Raw genomic sequence first — 17,500 nt, forward strand, 5'->3', positions numbered from 1 at the left:
GTGAAATGCTGAATACAACAGGTGTAGTAGACCTCACAGTGAAATGCTGAATACAACAGGTGTAGTAGACCTCACAGTGAAATGCTGAATACAACAGGTGTAGTAGACCTCACAGTGAAATGCTGAATACAACAGGTGTAGTAGACCTTACAGTGAAATGCTGAATACAACAGGTGTAGTAGACCTCACAGTGAAATGCTGAATACACAGGTGTAGTAGACCTACAGTGAAATGCTGAATACAACAGGTGTAGTAGACCTCACAGTGAAATGCTGAATACAACAGGTGTAGTAGACCTTACAGTGAAATGCTGAATACAACAGGTGTAGTAGACCTTACAGTGAAATGCTGAATACAACAGGTGTAGTAGACCTCACAGTGAAATGCTGAATACAACAGGTGTAGTAGACCTTACAGTGAAATGCTGAATACAACAGGTGTAGTAGACCTCACAGTGAAATGCTGAATACAACAGGTGTAGTAGACCTTACAGTGAAATGCTGAATACAACAGGTGTAGTAGACCTTACAGTGAAATGCTGAATACAACAGGTGTAGTAGACCTTACAGTGAAATGCTGAATACAACAGGTGTAGTAGACCTTACAGTGAAATGCTGAATACAACAGGTGTAGTAGACCTTACAGTGAAATGCTGAATACAACAGGTGTAGTAGACCTCACAGTGAAATGCTGAATACAACAGGTGTAGTAGACCTTACAGTGAAATGCTGAATACAACAGGTGTAGTAGACCTCACAGTGAAATGCTGAATACAACAGGTGTAGTAGACCTTACAGTGAAATGCTGAATACAACAGGTGTAGTAGACCTTACAGTGAAATGCTGAATACAACAGGTGTAGTAGACCTTACAGTGAAATGCTGAATACAACAGGTGTAGTAGACCTCACAGTGAAATGCTGAATACAACAGGTGTAGTAGACCTTACAGTGAAATGCTGAATACAACAGGTGTAGTAGACCTCACAGTGAAATGCTGAATACAGCAGGTGTAGTAGACCTACAGTGAAATGCTGAATACAACAGGTGTAGTAGACCTTACAGTGAAATGCTGAATACAACAGGTGTAGTAGACCTTACAGTGAAATGCTGAATACAACAGGTGTAGTAGACCTTACAGTGAAATGCTGAATACAACAGGTGTAGTAGACCTCACAGTGAAATGCTGAATACAGCAGGTGTAGTAGACCTAGACCTTACAGTGAAATGCTGAATACAACAGGTGTAGTAGACCTTACAGTGAAATGCTGAATACAACAGGTGTAGTAGACCTTACAGTGAAATGCTGAATACAACAGGTGTAGGTAGACCTTACAGTGAAATGCTGAATACAACAGGTGTAGTAGACCTTACAGTGAAATGCTGAATACAACAGGTGTAGTAGACCTCACAGTGAAATGCTGAATACAACAGGTGTAGTAGACCTTACAGTGAAATGCTGAATACAACAGGTGTAGGTAGACCTTACAGTGAAATGCTGAATACAGCAGGTGTAGTAGACCTTACAGTGAAATGCTGAATACAACAGGTGTAGTAGACCTCACAGTGAAATGCTGAATACAACAGGTGTAGTAGACCTCACAGTGAAATGCTGAATACAACAGGTGTAGTAGACCTTACAGTGAAATGCTGAATACAACAGGTGTAGTAGACCTTACAGTGAAATGCTGAATACAACAGGTGTAGTAGACCTTACAGTGAAATGCTGAATACAACAGGTGTAGTAGACCTCACAGTGAAATGCTGAATACAACAGGTGTAGTAGACCTTACAGTGAAATGCTGAATACAACAGGTGTAGTAGACCTCACAGTGAAATGCTGAATACAACAGGTGTAGTAGACCTTACAGTGAAATGCTGAATACAACAGGTGTAGTAGACCTTACAGTGAAATGCTGAATACAACAGGTGTAGTAGACCTCACAGTGAAATGCTGAATACAACAGGTGTAGTAGACCTTACAGTGAAATGCTGAATACAACAGGTGTAGTAGACCTCACAGTGAAATGCTGAATACAACAGGTGTAGTAGACCTTACAGTGAAATGCTGAATACAACAGGTGTAGTAGACCTCACAGTGAAATGCTGAATACAACAGGTGTAGTAGACCTTACAGTGAAATGCTGAATACAACAGGTGTAGTAGACCTTACAGTGAAATGCTGAATACAACAGGTGTAGTAGACCTCACAGTGAAATGCTGAATACAACAGGTGTAGTAGACCTTACAGTGAAATGCTGAATACAACAGGTGTAGTAGACCTCACAGTGAAATGCTGAATACAACAGGTGTAGTAGACCTTACAGTGAAATGCTGAATACAACAGGTGTAGTAGACCTTACAGTGAAATGCTGAATACAACAGGTGTAGTAGACCTCACAGTGAAATGCTGAATACAACAGGTGTAGTAGACCTTACAGTGAAATGCTGAATACAACAGGTGTAGTAGACCTTACAGTGAAATGCTGAATACAACAGGTGTAGTAGACCTTACAGTGAAATGCTGAATACAACAGGTGTAGTAGACCTTACAGTGAAATGCTGAATACAACAGGTGTAGTAGACCTTACAGTGAAATGCTGAATACAACAGGTGTAGTAGACCTTACAGTGAAATGCTGAATACAACAGGTGTAGTAGACCTTACAGTGAAATGCTGAATACAACAGGTGTAGTAGACCTCACAGTGAAATGCTGAATACAACAGGTGTAGTAGACCTTACAGTGAAATGCTGAATACAACAGGTGTAGTAGACCTTACAGTGAAATGCTGAATACAACAGGTGTAGTAGACCTCACAGTGAAATGCTGAATACAACAGGTGTAGTAGACCTTACAGTGAAATGCTGAATACAACAGGTGTAGTAGACCTTACAGTGAAATGCTGAATACAACAGGTGTAGTAGACCTCACAGTGAAATGCTGAATACAACAGGTGTAGTAGACCTCACAGTGAAATGCTGAATACAACAGGTGTAGTAGACCTTACAGTGAAATGCTGAATACAACAGGTGTAGTAGACCTTACAGTGAAATGCTGAATACAACAGGTGTAGTAGACCTTACAGTGAAATGCTGAATACAGCAGGTGTAGTAGACCTCACAGTGAAATGCTGAATACAACAGGTGTAGTAGACCTTACAGTGAAATGCTGAATACAACAGGTGTAGTAGACCTTACAGTGAAATGCTGAATACAACAGGTGTAGTAGACCTTACAGTGAAATGCTGAATACACAGGTGTAGTAGACCTCACAGTGAAATGCTGAATACAACAGGTGTAGTAGACCTCACAGTGAAATGCTGAATACAACAGGTGTAGTAGACCTTACAGTGAAATGCTGAATACAACAGGTGTAGTAGACCTTACAGTGAAATGCTGAATACAACAGGTGTAGTAGACCTCACAGTGAAATGCTGAATACAACAGGTGTAGTAGACCTTACAGTGAAATGCTGAATACAACAGGTGTAGTAGACCTTACAGTGAAATGCTGAATACAACAGGTGTAGTAGACCTTACAGTGAAATGCTGAATACAACAGGTGTAGTAGACCTTACAGTGAAATGCTGAATACAACAGGTGTAGTAGACCTTACAGTGAAATGCTGAATACAACAGGTGTAGTAGACCTTACAGTGAAATGCTGAATACAACAGGTGTAGTAGACCTTACAGTGAAATGCTGAATACAACAGGTGTAGTAGACCTCACAGTGAAATGCTGAATACAACAGGTGTAGTAGACCTCACAGTGAAATGCTGAATACAACAGGTGTAGTAGACCTTACAGTGAAATGCTGAATACAACAGGTGTAGTAGACCTTACAGTGAAATGCTGAATACAACAGGTGTAGTAGACCTCACAGTGAAATGCTGAATACAACAGGTGTAGTAGACCTTACAGTGAAATGCTGAATACAACAGGTGTAGTAGACCTTACAGTGAAATGCTGAATACAACAGGTGTAGTAGACCTTACAGTGAAATGCTGAATACAACAGGTGTAGTAGACCTTACAGTGAAATGCTGAATACAACAGGTGTAGTAGACCTCACAGTGAAATGCTGAATACAACAGGTGTAGTAGACCTTACAGTGAAATGCTGAATACAACAGGTGTAGTAGACCTCACAGTGAAATGCTGAATACAACAGGTGTAGTAGACCTCACAGTGAAATGCTGAATACAACAGGTGTAGTAGACCTTACAGTGAAATGCTGAATACAACAGGTGTAGTAGACCTTACAGTGAAATGCTGAATACAACAGGTGTAGTAGACCTCACAGTGAAATGCTGAATACAGCAGGTGTAGTAGACCTTACAGTGAAATGCTGAATACAACAGGTGTAGTAGACCTTACAGTGAAATGCTGAATACAACAGGTGTAGTAGACCTTACAGTGAAATGCTGAATACAGCAGGTGTAGTAGACCTTACAGTGAAATGCTGAATACAACAGGTGTAGTAGACCTCACAGTGAAATGCTGAATACAACAGGTGTAGTAGACCTTACAGTGAAATGCTGAATACAACAGGTGTGTAGTAGTGACCTTACAGTGAAATGCTGAATACAACAGGTGTAGTAGACCTTACAGTGAAATGCTGAATACAACAGGTGTAGTAGACCTTACAGTGAAATGCTGAATACAACAGGTGTAGTAGACCTTACAGTGAAATGCTGAATACAACAGGTGTAGTAGACCTTACAGTGAAATGCTGAATACAACAGGTGTAGTAGACCTTACAGTGAAATGCTGAATACAACAGGTGTAGTAGACCTTACAGTGAAATGCTGAATACAACAGGTGTAGTAGACCTTACAGTGAAATGCTGAATACAACAGGTGTAGTAGACCTCACAGTGAAATGCTGAATACAACAGGTGTAGTAGACCTTACAGTGAAATGCTGAATACAACAGGTGTAGTAGACCTTACAGTGAAATGCTGAATACAACAGGTGTAGTAGACCTTACAGTGAAATGCTGAATACAACAGGTGTAGTAGACCTTACAGTGAAATGCTGAATACAACAGGTGTAGTAGACCTTACAGTGAAATGCTGAATACAACAGGTGTAGTAGACCTTACAGTGAAATGCTGAATACAACAGGTGTAGTAGACCTTACAGTGAAATGCTGAATACAACAGGTGTAGTAGACCTTACAGTGAAATGCTGAATACAACAGGTGTAGTAGACCTCACAGTGAAATGCTGAATACAACAGGTGTAGTAGACCTTACAGTGAAATGCTGAATACAACAGGTGTAGTAGACCTTACAGTGAAATGCTGAATACAACAGGTGTAGTAGACCTTACAGTGAAATGCTGAATACAACAGGTGTAGTAGACCTTACAGTGAAATGCTGAATACAACAGGTGTAGTAGACCTTACAGTGAAATGCTGAATACAACAGGTGTAGTAGACCTCACAGTGAAATGCTGAATACAACAGGTGTAGTAGACCTTACAGTGAAATGCTGAATACAACAGGTGTAGTAGACCTTACAGTGAAATGCTGAATACAACAGGTGTAGTAGACCTTACAGTGAAATGCTGAATACAACAGGTGTAGTAGACCTTACAGTGAAATGCTGAATACAGCAGGTGTAGTAGACCTTACAGTGAAATGCTGAATACAACAGGTGTAGTAGACCTTACAGTGAAATGCTGAATACAACAGGTGTAGTAGACCTCACAGTGAAATGCTGAATACAACAGGTGTAGTAGACCTTACAGTGAAATGCTGAATACAACAGGTGTAGTAGACCTTACAGTGAAATGCTGAATACAACAGGTGTAGTAGACCTTACAGTGAAATGCTGAATACAACAGGTGTAGTAGACCTTACAGTGAAATGCTGAATACAACAGGTGTAGTAGACCTTACAGTGAAATGCTGAATACAACAGGTGTAGTAGACCTTACAGTGAAATGCTGAATACAACAGGTGTAGTAGACCTTACAGTGAAATGCTGAATACAACAGGTGTAGTAGACCTTACAGTGAAATGCTGAATACAACAGGTGTAGTAGACCTTACAGTGAAATGCTGAATACAACAGGTGTAGTAGACCTCACAGTGAAATGCTGAATACAACAGGTGTAGTAGACCTTACAGTGAAATGCTGAATACAACAGGTGTAGTAGACCTTACAGTGAAATGCTGAATACAACAGGTGTAGTAGACCTCACAGTGAAATGCTGAATACAACAGGTGTAGTAGACCTCACAGTGAAATGCTGAATACAACAGGTGTAGTAGACCTTACAGTGAAATGCTGAATACAACAGGTGTAGTAGACCTTACAGTGAAATGCTGAATACAACAGGTGTAGTAGACCTTACAGTGAAATGCTGAATACAACAGGTGTAGTAGACCTTACAGTGAAATGCTGAATACAACAGGTGTAGTAGACCTTACAGTGAAATGCTGAATACAGCAGGTGTAGTAGACCTCACAGTGAAATGCTGAATACAACAGGTGTAGTAGACCTTACAGTGAAATGCTGAATACAACAGGTGTAGTAGACCTTACAGTGAAATGCTGAATACAACAGGTGTAGTAGACCTCACAGTGAAATGCTGAATACAACAGGTGTAGTAGACCTTACAGTGAAATGCTGAATACAACAGGTGTAGTAGACCTTACAGTGAAATGCTGAATACAGCAGGTGTAGTAGACCTTACAGTGAAATGCTGAATACAACAGGTGTAGTAGACCTTACAGTGAAATGCTGAATACAACAGGTGTAGTAGACCTTACAGTGAAATGCTGAATACAACAGGTGTAGTAGACCTTACAGTGAAATGCTGAATACAACAGGTGTAGTAGACCTTACAGTGAAATGCTGAATACAACAGGTGTAGTAGACCTTACAGTGAAATGCTGAATACAACAGGTGTAGTAGACCTTACAGTGAAATGCTGAATACAACAGGTGTAGTAGACCTTACAGTGAAATGCTGAATACAACAGGTGTAGTAGACCTTACAGTGAAATGCTGAATACAGGTGTAGTAGACCTTACAGTGAAATGCTGAATACAACAAGTGTAGTAGACCTTACAGTGAAATGCTGAATACAACAGGTGTAGTAGACCTTACAGTGAAATGCTGAATACAACAGGTGTAGTAGACCTTACAGTGAAATGCTGAATACAGGTGTAGTAGACCTTACAGTGAAATGCTGAATACAACAGGTGTAGTAGACCTTACAGTGAAATGCTGAATACAACAGGTGTAGTAGACCTTACAGTGAAATGCTGAATACAGCAGGTGTAGTAGACCTCACAGTGAAATGCTGAATACAACAGGTGTAGTAGACCTCACAGTGAAATGCTGAATACAACAGGTGTAGTAGACCTTACAGTGAAATGCTGAATACACAGGTGTAGTAGACCTTACAGTGAAATGCTGAATACAACAGGTGTAGTAGACCTTACAGTGAAATGCTGAATACAACAGGTGTAGTAGACCTTACAGTGAAATGCTGAATACAACAGGTGTAGTAGACCTTACAGTGAAATGCTGAATACAACAGGTGTAGTAGACCTCACAGTGAAATGCTGAATACAACAGGTGTAGTAGACCTTACAGTGAAATGCTGAATACAGCAGGTGTAGTAGACCTCACAGTGAAATGCTGAATACAGCAGGTGTAGTAGACCTTACAGTGAAATGCTGAATACAGCAGGTGTAGTAGACCTTACAGTGAAATGCTGAATACAGCAGGTGTAGTAGACCTTACAGTGAAATGCTGAATACAACAGGTGTAGTAGACCTTACAGTGAAATGCTGAATACAACAGGTGTAGTAGACCTCACAGTGAAATGCTGAATACAGCAGGTGTAGTAGACCTTACAGTGAAATGCTGAATACAACAGGTGTAGTAGACCTTACAGTGAAATGCTGAATACAACAGGTGTAGTAGACCTTACAGTGAAATGCTGAATACAACAGGTGTAGTAGACCTTACAGTGAAATGCTGAATACAACAGGTGTAGTAGACCTTACAGTGAAATGCTGAATACAGCAGGTGTAGTAGACCTTACAGTGAAATGCTGAATACAACAGGTGTAGTAGACCTCACAGTGAAATGCTGAATACAACAGGTGTAGTAGACCTTACAGTGAAATGCTGAATACAACAGGTGTAGTAGACCTTACAGTGAAATGCTGAATACAATAGGTGTAGTAGACCTTACAGTGAAATGCTGAATACAACAGGTGTAGTAGACCTCACAGTGAAATGCTGAATACAGCAGGTGTAGTAGACCTTACAGTGAAATGCTGAATACAGCAGGTGTAGTAGACCTTACAGTGAAATGCTGAATACAACAGGTGTAGTAGACCTTACAGTGAAATGCTGAATACAACAGGTGTAGTAGACCTTACAGTGAAATGCTGAATACAACAGGTGTAGTAGACCTTACAGTGAAATGCTGAATACAACAGGTGTAGTAGACCTCACAGTGAAATGCTGAATACAACAGGTGTAGTAGACCTCACAGTGAAATGCTGAATACAACAGGTGTAGTAGACCTTACAGTGAAATGCTGAATACAACAGGTGTAGTAGACCTCACAGTGAAATGCTGAATACAGCAGGTGTAGTAGACCTTACAGTGAAATGCTGAATACAACAGGTGTAGTAGACCTTACAGTGAAATGCTGAATACAACAGGTGTAGTAGACCTTACAGTGAAATGCTGAATACAACAGGTGTAGTAGACCTTACAGTGAAATGCTGAATACAGCAGGTGTAGTAGACCTTACAGTGAAATGCTGAATACAACAGGTGTAGTAGACCTCACAGTGAAATGCTGAATACAACAGGTGTAGTAGACCTCACAGTGAAATGCTGAATACAGCAGGTGTAGTAGACCTCACAGTGAAATGCTGAATACAACAGGTGTAGTAGACCTTACAGTGAAATGCTGAATACAGCAGGTGTAGTAGACCTGACAGTGAAATGCTGAATACAGCAGGTGTAGTTTGGGCCCTATTCCCATTATAGTGTACTACTTTAGACCAGAGCCCTTTGGGCCCTATTCCCATTATAGTGTACTACTTTAGACCAGAGCCCTTTGGGCCCTATTCCCATTATAGTGTACTACTTTAGACCAGAGCCCTTTGGGCCCTATTCCCATTATAGTGTACTACTTTAGACCAGAGCCCTTTGGGCCCTATTCCCATTATAGTGCAATACTTTAGACCAGAGCCCTTTGGGCCCTATTCCCATTATAGTGTACTACTTTAGACCAGAGCCCTTTGGGCCCTATTCCCATTATAGTGTACTACTTTAGACCAGAGCCCTTTGGGCCCTATTCCCATTATAGTGTACTACTTTAGACCAGAGCCCTGTGGGCCCTATTCCCATTATAGTGTACTACTTTAGACCAGAGCCCTTTGGGCCCTATTCCCATTATAGTGCAATACTTTAGACCAGAGCCCTGTGGGCCCTATTCCCATTATAGTGTACTACTTTAGACCAGAGCCCTTTGGGCCCTATTCCCATTATAGTGTACTACTTTAGACCAGAGCCCTTTGGGCCCTATTCCCATTATAGTGTACTACTTTAGACCAGAGCCCTTTGGGCCCTATTCCCATTATAGTGTACTACTTTAGACCAGAGCCCTGTGGGCCCTATTCCCATTATAGTGGACTACTTTAGACCAGAGCCCTTTGGGCCCTATTCCCATTATAGTGTACTACTTTAGACCAGAGCCCTTTGGGCCCTATTCCCATTATAGTGTACTACTTTAGACCAGAGCCCTTTGGGCCCTATTCCCATTATAGTGTACTACTTTAGACCAGAGCCCTTTGGGCCCTATTCCCATTATAGTGTACTACTTTAGACCAGAGCCCTTTGGGCCCTATTCCCATTATAGTGTACTACTTTAGACCAGAGCCCTTTGGGCCCTATTCCCATTATAGTGTACTACTTTAGACCAGAGCCCTTTGGGCCCTATTCCCATTATAGTGTACTACTTTAGACCAGAGCCCTGTGGGCCCTATTCCCATTATAGTGTACTACTTTAGACCAGAGCCCTTTGGGCCCTATTCCCATTATAGTGTACTACTTTAGACCAGAGCCCTTTGGGCCCTATTCCCATTATAGTGTACTACTTTAGACCAGAGCCCTTTGGGCCCTATTCCCATTATAGTGTACTACTTTAGACCAGAGCCCTTTGGGCCCTATTCCCATTATAGTGTACTACTTTAGACCAGAGCCCTTTGGGCCCTATTCCCATTATAGTGGACTACTTTAGACCAGAGCCCTTTGGGCCCTATTCCCATTATAGTGTACTACTTTAGACCAGAGCCCTTTGGGCCCTATTCCCATTATAGTGGACTACTTTAGACCAGAGCCCTTTGGGCCCTATTCCCATTATAGTGTACTACTTTAGACCAGAGCCCTATGGGCCCTATTCCCATTATAGTGTACTACTTTAGACCAGAGCCCTTTGGGCCCTATTCCCATTATAGTGTACTACTTTAGACCAGAGCCCTTTGGGCCCTATTCCCATTATAGTGTACTACTTTAGACCAGAGCCCTTTGGGCCCTATTCCCATTATAGTGTACTACTTTAGACCAGAGCCCTATGGGCCCTATTCCCATTATAGTGTACTACTTTAGACCAGAGCCCTTTGGGCCCTATTCCCATTATAGTGTACTACTTTAGACCAGAGCCCTTTGGGCCCTATTCCCATTATAGTGTACTACTTTAGACCAGAGCCCTTTGGGCCCTATTCCCATTATAGTGTACTACTTTAGACCAGAGCCCTTTGGGCCCTATTCCCATTATAGTGTACTACTTTAGACCAGAGCCCTTTGGGCCCTATTCCCATTATAGTGTACTACTTTAGACCAGAGCCCTATGGGCCCTATTCCCATTATAGTGTACTACTTTAGACCAGAGCCCTTTGGGCCCTATTCCCATTATAGTATACTACTTTAGACCAGAGCCCTATGGGCCCTATTCCCATTATAGTGTACTACTTTAGACCAGAGCCCTTTGGGCCCTATTCCCATTATAGTGTACTACTTTAGACCAGAGCCCTTTGGGCCCTATTCCCATTACAGTGCAATGCTTTAGACCAGAGCCCTTTGGGCCCTATTCCCATTATAGTGCAATACTTTAGACCAGAGCCCTTTGGAATACATATATATCAGGTAGCCTGTATTTATCCAGGAATAAATATATATCATGGAGCCTCTATTTATCCAGGAATAAATATATATCAGGTAGCCTCTATTTATCCAGGAATATATATATATATCAGGTAGCCTCTATTTATCCAGGAATATATATATATATCAGGTAGCCTGTATTTATCCAGGAATATATATATATCAGGTAGCCTGTATTTATCCAGGAATAAATATATATCATGGAGCCTCTATTTATCCAGGAATAAATATATATCAGGTAGCCTCTATTTATCCAGGAATAAATATATATCAGGTAGCCTGTATTTATCCAGGAATAAATATATATCATGGAGCCTCTATTTATCCAGGAGTAAATATATATCAGGTAGCCTGTATTTATCCAGGAATAAATATATATCATGGAGCCTGTATTTATCCAAGAATAAATATATATCATGGAGCCTCTATTTATCCAGGAATAAATATATATCAGGTAGCCTGTATTTATCCAGGAATAAATATATATCATGGAGCCTCTATTTATCCAGGAATAAATATATATCATGGAGCCTCTATTTATCCAGGAATAAATATATATCAGGTAGCCTCTATTTATCCAGGAATAAATATATATCATGGAGCCTGTATTTATCCAGGAAGGGCAGATTATGTTAACATCTGGTCTGGCACACGTGTTGTCTTAACATGAAAACCTGACTCGACCTGAAAGTGCCTTTTGAAAAACAGTGTTTTAATTCAGTCAAATATAGTAATTATTGTTAGCGTTCAACAGTAGTTACATATATTCCAACTTTCATATAGCCCGTAATTATCCAGGAAACTTGGGGGCCCCTAACTCACAGTCCTCTTAATATGGATAGACACCTGACTTTAAATCAAGCGCTGTTTAGCCTACAGGTTTCCAGTGGTGTAGTAGTCAGTGAGGTGAGGTGGGCAGTTCTGCTGGCTTCTTCACTGCAGGGGTGGCCACCTCTCTAGTGGGTTGTTCTCTGTCACACGCCATCCTTCCTCACCCTCTCCTCCGTCCCCCTCACCCTCTCCTCCAGCAGTCTGATCCTCTCCTCCATCCCACTCACCCTCTCCTCCAGCAGTCTGATCCTCTCCTCCATCCCCTCACCCTCTCCTCCATTCCCCTCACCCTCTCCTCCAGCAGTCTGATCCTCTCCTCCATCCCCTCAACCTCTCCTCCAGCAGTCTGATCCTCCTCCATCCCCTCAACCTCTCCTCCAGCAGTCTGATCCTATCCTCCATCCCCCTCAACCTCTCCTCCATCCCCTCAACCTCTCCTCCAGCAGTCTGATCCTATCCTCCATCCCCTCAACCTCTCCTCCAGCAGTCTGATCCTATCCTCCATCCCCTCAACCTCTCCTCCAGCAGTCTGATCCTCTCCTCCATCCCCCTCAACCTCTCCTCCAGCAGTCTGATCCTCTCCTCCATCCCCTCAACCTCTCCTCCAGTAGTCTGATCCTTTCCTCCATCCCCCTCAACCTCTCCTCCAGTAGTCTGATCCTCTCCTCTAGTGCTCTGTTCTGCTCCTGCTCTTTCTCCTGTTGAAGTTGTCTCACCACAGTCCAGAGTGCAGATATGTCTCTCTCCACCTCCAGCTCTCCAGGTCTGGTTGAGGGGGTGTTGTTGAGCTGGACTGTTGTCTGGTTAAGGGGGTGTTGTTGAGCTGGACTGTTGTCTGGTTGAGGGGGTGTTGTTGAGCTGGTCTGTTGTCTGGTTGAGGGGGTGTTGTTGAGCTGGACTGTTGTCTGGTTGAGGGGTGTTGTTGAGCTGGACTGTTGTCTGGTTGAGGGGGTGTTTGTGATAGACTGTTGTCTGGTTAAGGGGTGTTGTTGAGCTGGACTGTTGTCTGGTTGAGGGTGTTGTTGAGCTGGTCTGTTGTCTGGTTGAGGGGTGTTGTTGAGCTGGACTGTTGTCTAGTTAAGGGGTGTTGTTGTGATAGACTGTTGTCTGGTTAAGGGGGTGTTGTTGTGATGGACTGTTGTCTGGTTAAGGGGTGTTGTTGTGATAGACTGTTGTCTGGTTAAGGGGGTGTTGTTGTGATGGACTGTTGTCTGGTTAAGGGGTGTTGTTGTGCTGGACTGTTGTCTGGTTGAGGGGGTGTTGTTGAGCTGGACTGTTGTCTGGTTGAGGGGTGTTGTTGAGCTGGACTGTTGTCTAGTTAAGGGGTGTTGTTGTGATAGACTGTTGTCTGGTTAAGGGGTGTTGTTGTGCTGGACTGTTGTCTGGTTGAGGGGTGTTGTTGAGCTGGACTGTTGTCTGGTTGAGGGGTGTTGTTGAGCTGGACTGTTGTCTAGTTAAGGGGGTGTTGTTGAGCTGGTCTGTTGTCTGGTTGAGGGGGTGTTGTTGAGCTGGACTGTTGTCTGGTTGAGGGGGTGTTGTTGAGCTGGACTGTTGTCTGGTTAAGGGGGTGTTGTTGTGATGGACTGTTGTCTGGTTAAGGGGGTGTTGTTGTGCTGGACTGTTGTCTGGTTGAGGGGGTGTTGTTGAGCTGGACTGTTGTCTGGTTAAGGGGGTGTTGTTGTGATAGACTGTTGTCTGGTTAAGGGGGTGTTGTTGAGCTGGACTGTTGTCTGGTTGAGGGGGTGGTGTTGTGCTGGACTGTTGTCTGGTTGAGGGGGTGTTGTTGAGCTGGACTCGATCATCTCCTTTGTTTTGTTGACATTGAGTGTGAGGTTATTTTCCTGACACCACACTCCGAGGGCCCTCGCCTCCTCCCTGTAGGCCGTCTCGTCGTTGTTGGTAATCAAGCCTACCACTGTAGTGTCGTCCGCAAACTTGATGATTGAGTTGGAGGCGTGCATGGCCACGCAGTCATGGGTGAACAGGAAGTACAGGAGAGGGCTGAGAACTCACCCCTTGTGGGGCCCCAGTGTTGAGGATCAGCGGGGTGGAGATGTTGTTACCTACCCTCACCACCTGGGGGCGGCCGGTCAGGAAGTCCAGGACCCAGTTGCACAGGGTGGGGTGGAGACCCAGGGTCTCGAGCTTAATGACATAGGTATTCCTGTTGTCCAGATGGGTTAGGGCAGTGTGCAGTGTGGTTGAGATTGCATCGTCTGTGGACCTATTGGGGCGGTAAATTGGAGTGGGTCCAGAGTGTCAGGTAGGGTGGAGGTGATATGGTCCTTGACTAGTCTCTCAAAGCACTTCATGATGACGGAAGTGAGGTTGACTTCCTGCTTGGGGTTGCTCATCTGTGGGGTTGTGAAATGAAGACGTCTGGTCTGACACACTCGAGGTGGGGTTAACTTTCCTGCTGAGCTATCTCTTTGATAATGTGAAAGTCCAGCTGAAACTGTTTGGGAAATTGGACCATTACTCTTCCAGATGTGTAAACATTCACTGTAGACTCAAAGTCCTTGTTGTCTAGTATCCTGAGACCCATTGTTAACACCCCCCACCCTCTAAACAGAGCCGTAGTATGTTAATATAGCACTGTGTCAGGGGATGGTCTGGTTAATATAGCACTGTGTCAGGGGATGGTCTGGTTAATATAGCACTGTGCCAGGGGATGGTCTGGTTAATATAGCACTGTGTCAGGGATGGTCTGGTTAATATAGCACTGTGCCAGGGGATGGTCTGGTTAATATAACACTGTACCAGGGGATGGTCTGGTTAATATAGCACTGTGTCAGGGGATGGTCTGGTTAATATAGCACTATGCCAGGGGATGGTCTGGTTAATATAGCACTGTACCAGGGGATGGTATGGTTAATATAGCACTGTGCCAGGGCATGGTATGGTTAATATAGCACTGTGCCAGGGGATGGTCTGGTTAATATAGCACTGTGTCAGGGGATGGTCTGGTTAATATAGCACTGTGCCAGGGGATGGTCTGGTTAATATAGCACTGTGCCAGGGGATGGTCTGGTTAATATAGCACTGTGTCAGGGGATGGTCTGGTTAATATAGCACTGTGCCAGGGATGGTCTGTGTTAATATAGCACTGTGCCAGGGATGGTCTGGTTAATATAGCACTGTGCCAGGGATGGTCTGTGTTAATATAGCACTGTGTCAGGGGATGGTCTGTGTTAATATAGCACTGTGTCAGGGGATGGTCTGGTTAATATAGCACTGTGCCAGGGGATGGTCTGGTTAATATAGCACTGTGCCAGGGGATGGTCTGGTTAATATAGCACTATGCCAGGGATGGTCTGTGTTAATATAGCACTGTGCCAGGGGATGGTCTGTGTTAATATAGCACTGTGCCAGGGGATGGTCTGGTTAATATAGCACTGTGTCAGGGGATGGTCTGGTTAATATAGCACTGTGCCAGGGGATGGTCTGGTTAATATAGCACTGTGCCAGGGGATGGTCTGGTTAATATAGCACTGTACCAGGGGATGGTCTGGTTAATATAGCACTGTGCCAGGGGATGGTCTGGTTAATATAGCACTGTACCAGGGGATGGTCTGGTTAATATAGCACTGTGCCAGGGGATGGTCTGGTTAATATAACACTGTACCAGGGGATGGTCTGGTTAATATAGCACTGTGCCATGCCAGGGGATGGTCTGTTAATATAGCACTGTGTCAGGGGATGGTCTGGTTAATATAGCACTGTACCAGGGGATGGTCTGGTTAATATAGCACTGTGCCAGGGGATGGTCTGGTTAATATAGCACTGTGTCAGGGGATGGTCTGGTTAATATAGCACTGTGCCAGGGGATGGTCTGGTTAATATAGCACTGTACCAGGGGATGGTCTGGTTAATATAACACTGTGCCAGGGGATGGTCTGGTTAATATAGCACTGTGCCAGGGGATGGTCTGGTTAATATAGCACTGTGCCAGGGGATGGTCTGGTTAATATAGCACTGTGTCAGGGGATGGTCTGGTTAATATAGCACTGTGCCAGGGGATGGTCTGGTTAATATAGCACTATGCCAGGGGATGGTCTGGTTAATATAGCACTGTGCCAGGGGATGGTCTGGTTAATATAGCACCATGCCAGGGGATGGTCTGGTTAATATAGCACTGTGTCAGGGGATGGTCTGGTTAATATAGCACTGTGCCAGGGGATGGTCTGGTTAATATAGCACTGTGCCAGGGGATGGTCTGGTTAATATAGCACCATGCCAGGGGATGGTCTGGTTAATATAGCACTATGCCAGGGGGTGGTCTGGTTAATATAGCACTGTGTCAGGGGATGGTCTGGTTAATATAGCACTGTGTCAGGGGATGGTCTGGTTAATATAGCACTGTGTCAGGGGATGGTCTGGTTAATATAGCACTGTGCCAGGGGATGGTCTGGTTAATATAGCACTGTGTCAGGGGATGGTCTGGTTAATATAGCACTGTGCCAGGGGATGGTCTGGTTAATATAGCACTGTGCCAGGGGATGGTCTGGTTAATATAGCACTGTGCGGGATGGTCTGTCCTAGCAGGTTAGTATAGCACTGTGTCAGGGGATGCTCTGGTTAATATAGCACTGTGCCAGGGGATGGTCTGGTTAATATAGCACTGTGTCAGGGGATGGTCTGGTTAATATAGCACTGTGTCAGGGGATGGTCTGGTTAATATAGCACTGTGTCAGGGGATGGTCTGGTTAATATAGCACTGTGTCAGGGGATGGTCTGGTTAATATAGCACTGTGCCAGGGATGGTCTGTGTTAATATAGCACTGTGCCATGCCAGGGGATGGTCTGGTTAATATAGCACTGTGCCATGCCAGGGGATGGTCTGTGTTAATATAGCACTGTGCCAGGGGATGGTCTGGTTAATATAGCACTGTGTCAGGGGATGGTCTGGTTGATATAGCACAGTGTCAGGGGATGGTCTGGTTAATATAGCACTGTGTCAGGGGATGGTCTGGTTAATATAGCACTGTGCCAGGGGATGGTCTGTTTAATATAGCACTGTGCCAGGGCATGGTATGGTTAATATAGCACTGTGCCAGGGGATGGTCTGGTTAATATAGCACTGTGCCAGGGGATGGTCTGGTTAATATAGCACTGTGCCAGGGGATGGTCTGGTTAATATAACACTGTACCAGGGGATGGTCTGGTTAATATAGCACTGTGTCAGGGGATGGTCTGGTTAATATAGCACTGTGCCAGGGGATGGTCTGTGTTAATCTAGCACTCTACCAGGGGATGGTCTGGTTAATATAGCACTGTGCCAGGGCATGGTATGGTTAATATAGCACTGTGCCAGGGGAAGGTCTGTGTTTATAAGGAGCTTATTTTTAACTTTTCATTTTTTACATCCAGAGAGTATTGTAATGACCTCTGAACAGAGGGAGGGGGCTTCAAAGACCTCTGCCTTGGGAGGGGTAGCATGTTTAATTCTCCTGCTATTGTTGTCAAGGGCTT

At 43.8% G+C, this 17,500-nt stretch overlaps 1 protein-coding gene and 1 long non-coding RNA gene across 5 annotated transcripts in view; both read left to right on the plus strand.

The window, feature by feature from the left end:
- Nucleotides 1-17,500, plus strand: part of LOC127924867 (disrupted in schizophrenia 1 protein-like) — a 106,952-nt gene that overhangs the window by 48,151 nt on the left and 41,301 nt on the right. The window lies entirely within an intron of this gene.
- Nucleotides 2,613-8,936, plus strand: LOC127924865 (uncharacterized). 4 transcript variants are annotated; one of them, XR_008119098.1, is made up of 5 exons: nucleotides 2,613-3,142; nucleotides 6,376-6,489; nucleotides 6,642-7,319; nucleotides 7,965-8,192; nucleotides 8,421-8,936. It is a non-coding gene; the product is annotated as an uncharacterized LOC127924865 (long non-coding RNA). The 4 variants fall into 4 exon arrangements; XR_008119095.1 differs by lacking the exons at nucleotides 2,613-3,142; nucleotides 6,642-7,319 and having other exon boundaries at nucleotides 6,273-6,527; nucleotides 7,661-8,192; XR_008119097.1 differs by lacking the exons at nucleotides 2,613-3,142; nucleotides 6,642-7,319 and having other exon boundaries at nucleotides 6,273-6,527; nucleotides 7,699-8,192.

This window comes from Oncorhynchus keta, unplaced genomic scaffold (assembly GCF_023373465.1).
Source record: "Oncorhynchus keta strain PuntledgeMale-10-30-2019 unplaced genomic scaffold, Oket_V2 Un_contig_4690_pilon_pilon, whole genome shotgun sequence".
Classification (NCBI taxonomy): domain Eukaryota; kingdom Metazoa; phylum Chordata; class Actinopteri; order Salmoniformes; family Salmonidae; genus Oncorhynchus; species Oncorhynchus keta.